The sequence below is a fragment of the Thermobia domestica genome, chromosome 11, assembly GCF_964235325.1.
Source record: "Thermobia domestica chromosome 11, izTheDome1.hap1.1, whole genome shotgun sequence".
NCBI lineage: Eukaryota > Metazoa > Arthropoda > Insecta > Zygentoma > Lepismatidae > Thermobia > Thermobia domestica.
Window position 1 is genome coordinate 118,639,436 of NC_137464.1, and position 6,000 is coordinate 118,645,435.

General features: G+C 35.8%; 1 protein-coding gene across 4 annotated transcripts in view; it reads right to left on the reverse strand.

Moving 5' to 3' along the window:
- The window catches only part of Sgf11 (SAGA associated factor 11kDa), a 40,145-nt gene extending 34,145 nt beyond the window's left edge, over window positions 1-6,000 (reverse strand). For 2 of the 4 annotated variants that reach the window (XR_014127432.1, XM_081731066.1), the window contains exon 1: window positions 5,668-6,000. The gene's annotated coding sequence lies outside the window, so the exon portion shown is untranslated. The other 2 variants (XM_081731068.1, XM_081731067.1) reach the window with 2 other exon arrangements.

The following is a 6,000-nucleotide window of genomic DNA, read 5'->3' on the forward strand; positions in this document are numbered from 1 at the left end:
TGGGAGGAATTTCTGGAGGGAATTATCCCGACATTCTCCCGATTTTCCCTGTTCAAGTACGCTATGGACCCCAATACATAGCACCTCTGGAAAGCTTGTTTCATGCTGAAGAGAACGAACTATAAACCATTATTTTCCAATGAACAATGTTGAAGCAATAGCCATTTCACTGTTAGTCTACGATTTTCTTTATACTAACAGGGTTAATGGGTCCCAGGGATTTACTCCGTTGTCCATGGCCCCGAATTTTTTGTGCATGAACATATCTTTGTTATGCTTCTCGAATGGACAAGGTTTGATTCGGATGACAGATTTATGTCCGTTTCTTGTTACATTTTTTCTGAACACAAGTTCTTTGAACAATTGAACACAACTTTTACCACAAACAGAACACACAGATTATGCAAACCCTCTCCCATTATATGAATACTTAGCACCAGTGCGGAAGGTCCATGAGTGTCGTGAACATAATATGTAAAATTTGAAATGGGAAGAAATATTGTGCGTTGAGTGAAATAATATATTTCAAACTTCAGCTTACGTGTTTTTAATTCAAGTCGCATTACTTCCTAGTATAAAAGAATACAATGATTAAAAAGGAAGTACAAGTCAAATTTTTGAGAACTATTGAAAAGATTCAAATGGATGAGTCAAGTAGCTTCGTCACTTACTCTCTCAAACCTAAATACAAGGCTGCAAAAGCCATAATTTCGATTACAAACAAAACGTTTGTTAGGTGAACAAACTATGGGCCAGTGTGTGTTTCACCACATATTTTTGTAAATACTTTTCCTTACTTTCCTAATATTTGAGCTGTATCCTCTTTAAATCACCTTCTTTAAGAAATTTAAATAACAATTTAATTATCTTCTTCATTACAATATAATCAGTGAACACAAAACATAACGATTTTAAGTTCCATATGTAGTGCATTGCTTTGGAATCCACCGAAAACAATGGCTCCGCGCATAATCGCTAATTGCTCTCGCCTTGGGTATGAGCAATCCCAGGTTAGATTCCAGGCGGGGACACTCGTCGGAAAGGTGTAAAACCTTTTTCCGGCAAACCAGCTTGAGGAGGCATTTCGTGGTTTTCATCATTCACACGAGGCAAATCCCGGGATGGTAACATAAAGGTCCCAGGCCACTTCCTTCCCCACTTCCTCGGGTAATATGATCAGCTTGGAATGCCATGGGCTAAACTGTCCATAGAATCCGAAAACCAAGAAATATAATTTCCTAACTTCGATCGCAAACAAATCATGCTGAAAGGACTAGCGAAAAGACGTCATATTTATTAGCTCATCCATTAGTGTAAACACTTTTTTTTTTTTTTTTTTGACCGATTACGTTATTACTGGAGTGCAATAAAAATATTGTAAAACTAATGAGACTGAGTTTTTATTATTATTTTTATTACAAATCAGCTATATAAGATGCTTGTTAGTGGTCATACAAAAGAATGTTTAGGTACAAGGGTTATTTTTAAGGAGGATTACTGGAAGAAAAGTAATGCTATTCGAAAGAAGACAATCACCGGGATGTAGTTCAACAGACATGCTTAGTTTTCTGCAAAGACATGTGCTGAAGAATGCAATAACTTTCTGCCGAAACGTTTATAATTAGAGAATTTTGGGTGCTTTTGGGATAAGTAGTTTTTAATGAATATAGAATATGCATCCTGTTGGATCAAGTAGTTCTTTAGAGAATCTGCATACAAACTAAATTTCATCTCGAATACCCTTATCAGAACCACAACGGAAGAAAGGAAGAAAAGCAAAGAAAGAAAGAAAGAAAAAAGCTACACAAATGTCAGCAGAACCCTTGTAAATAACATAACACTGTTTTCAAAAGCGATTTTCATATTCCTTTCCAGCCTTCCAAAACAAACCGCGTAACTAGATGTTGTATCACTGCGAGCACGAGTATTTACTGATTGGTGAAAAGGAAAGTTATTTTGTCTGCTTCTCGCGATATTTCTGCTGCAGCACATACACATGTTCCTGTCACTGCGATTTGGCTACTCGTCCCACTCACGAACTTTCAAAAGCAAAATAGAAATCTCATTTGTTCAACCAAGATCTCAGAAATGGCACGAGAATATTCAGATTCACAACCTAGAAAGAGGGATGTGGCTTGCGTATATGATTGTGACTGGTGATTTGCAGAGAAGGATATTAGTTGTGAGTTAAACGAAATCATCATGAACATCAAGCTGTCATATGAACCAGCTACTGGATATAGATTTGTACTTGCAAGACAGCAACATTACCACCAGTGTTCATTTCCAATTCGCGATGCTTCAAAGATTGCGGGTAACCCAGTTCCTGTTGGTTCTAACAGGAAAACATCACTCAACATCAAAGGACGATACTGATAAAGTTGAATACATTTTACGTTCACTGAATTACTAATTTCAGTTACAGCCTAGGCAGAGTGCACAAAAGTGATCTGCTTTGGAATCTGTAGTAGGCCTATGTTTTGGAACTTGTACATATATTTTGGAAGCATTAGTGTTTGAAAGCTGTGTGTATTACTTATCTTTATGCAGAATTAAAATGTTATGTCAAATAAGACTAGACTTTCATTTCTTGAGACTAATATGTGAGAATGTGGTAATGGAAACTAGTTTAATATAAGGTCACTTCCTTACCTTTCCAACACGCTATACTTCCTAGAACGGCAATTACATGCAGAATAAAAAGTATTTTACTGTAGGCAGGTGTTCGAGATGGTTAGTAACCTGTGGCTCGCAAACCGTTGAGAATCATACCTATGTTCAAGAAGTTCTTTTTTCTTAAAATCACTAATACCGGTACCATCACTACCAAAGTATTTCCACTTCCTTGTGAACCACTATATATATAGCGGAGACATTGAAAATTTCATGTTTAGACACTTTCCTTAGCTTAAGTTACTAGTTATAGTGACCGTTAATTTATATATTTGCTTATAGCTATGTTCAGGAAAATTGGCCGAATAATACTATATAGGTTATCCAAATGACAAAGTGTACAACCTTCCGGCACCGATACGGCTGACATTAGAGAACCCAAACAATACAACTTAAAGTTGAAGTGCAAATTGTGAATAGCTCTGCGTAATATTAGTGCCACAAAATACATATTTTCTTATTTAAAAAGCAAAAGCAACATCTTATTGTCTTGTAAAGACTTATTCTGTTGCTACGCATGCTTGCAGGATAAGATTTGTCGTAGCCCACAGGGAAATTCACGGGCCAGATAGACTGACGGTAGATGAGTAACGAAGCTGGGGCGGCAAGGAAGCTATTTGAAGTCAACGAGATTTAAAAAGCTTCAACAGCAATGTAGCACTTTTTCCATTCTAAATGGAGGCTTATATAAGTCAGGCTAACATGATATATATTATTTCCATCTTAATATTATAATTGCAAATTTACTTCTTAACAAACTAATTTCAGAGACACGATAAACAGAGTGAAAAAAAAAAAAAAAAAAATGGTTTTCGGCTGATTGTGACGATGTGATGCTCACTATGCTACCCACTCAGCTTCCTAAACATCACACATTCTTCCACGTTTTACGTCGGTGCTCTGTCACTCAGATCACAGGTACTCTACTTCTGTCGTACTTAGGTGACTCAATATCTACATAGGTGTTACATAAAATCGGTCATTTCCTCATTTAGCAAATAGCTATAGTAGTTCCTCAGAAATTACTCTCTTTGTGCAGTAAGAGATTTTTACCCTAATTTTCTATTTTTATGATGCAGGGTTATTCTAAATCTGCATTTAAGCTGGATTGCATGATTCAACCATATAGCCAAATGGTGCAGGGTTCCTACTGATCTGAAGAAATCTTCCCTGATCTTTGGCAAGAAATTCTGTGACTTTCATGGCAGGTGTCGGATGACGTTGACATAAATAAGGAATAAATAACGGTGAACATTTATATATGAGAACAAATAGTAACCAATTGTTCATACGTACATTCCACTTATCATCCATAAAAAATTTGTGCAACGCTCCATACTGTGATCTTGGCTAAGCTAAGATTGGTGTACAACTGTTTAAAAAAATATATATATATACATTTTATAAAATTTCCCTGACTTTCCCTGATTTCCAGTCTATTTCCCTGAGTTTTCCTGACCTGCACCATTCTCCCTGACCAGTAGGAACCCTGTAGTGAACAATTCAATTCGCGAGAACATATACAAATAAAATCGATTACTTTATATTTAATGTACCGGTAATGTACTGCTGCTTTGAAAACTAATCCAAGACTAGTAGCTAATCGCAGATCGAATCTAGGACTCAGTAGTGTCTACTACAGGAAAGCAAGATTGGAAGTTTGAAGAAAGGAAGAAAATGAAAACGTCAAGAAAGTCAAAATTTTAGTTATTCTTAAAAACGCCACCCTTTTATATACATAAAAAAATCAATCTCAATAAGCAGGCTCAATTCAATATCTAATCAAAGATGACATTATATATGAGTTCCTTTCAATAAAATAGTGTCATTCTATAGCAATGTGCGCATAAAGAAGTGCTTTCAGAGTTCACCAATCCATATATTTATAAAATTTACAGAAGAAATACCTAAATATATTTCAAAAGGGGAATACGTAAGTTATAAACATATATGAAGATCTTACCTATGACTTGCCTAATAACGTGAGAAAGGCATATTCTAGTGCGAGCCCACCAACTTCGTCTTGCCCTGACTCGCTTAGATAAACCGAGTTTTGATCCTCAGATGGGAGCCAGACTTACACTAAAAACATCTGCGGAATAATATATCCCGATACACTTCTTGGATTTAGTGCCTATCTAGCACACGTGAGTTCGTTTTTCTGCACTAATTTTTGCACATGTCCAGATGCTGTATTTATATCCATAACGTTTAAGCTCTCCTAAAGGGACTTTTCACCTCAGGAATCTACGAACGCAACGTCTCCCACAAGAAATAACTCAAGATACAAGGAGTGCAATTCCTGATGAAAGTACACATTATATGAATTCACGCAGGGATAGACTGAGTAGCACGAAAGAAGGCACCGTAACGACTCTGGGTTAGCATGCAGATAAGCTGATTACTTGTCATATTTTGATATACACAATTAGAACACCGAACTATCAGAAAATTTGCTACTCATACACAATGGATTTCAACCGATGACAGCACACATCAAGCCTTGTCAAGTTATCTATTAATCATTTGAACATACCGGTATACGTATCCTCAAGTACTTAAACATTAAAATAATTCGTTTTTCTACATTCCGAGCATATTAGGTGTTCTGGAAATATCCTTAGCAATCATGAAATATTGATAAAAATTCCATTATAACGTTTGATGTGGCCTCCCCAACCTTCTATTATGCTTTTAGTTGGATTATGGTTTGCTACGCTTCTACTTTTGTAAGAAATTCTTTCTATCATTCTACATTACATCTTTACTGTAATGGGACGAATTATATTTTTAAAAAACTTAATAGCAGAAGGAAAATTTGTTTCCGTGTACGCCCAGGTTGTTGTTTCCCAAAAATATCCAGTTAATACCTTGTCATATTTATGGGAGACATTAAAGCTTTTATTGATACATATTTTTCTCGGTCAGAGATGAGTTTTATATTTTTTACAAGGTATGCACATTTAATTTATTAATTTTATATGCATCTCTTACCGTCACGTGTGCCTACTGTTTATTTCATTGACGATAACTTCCAAACACCGCACCGCATGATTGTAGACAAAAGACATGCGACTTTTTTTTATGACATGTGTCACAGGCTAGAATGAAACAAGTACTTTCACTTTCAGCCTGGCGATCTTGTCAATTTTTCATTTCTAATTACGCCGTCTACAAGTAATAATTAGTTTTGTTTAGAAATAACTGAATTTGTGAAAATAATGAATATAATCAGGTTCATTCTCAAGGATATTGTGATAATTTCATATTTATATTTCCTCTTGAGGGTTAGTGAAATGAAAGCAACAAGTAGAAATGGCAATAGCT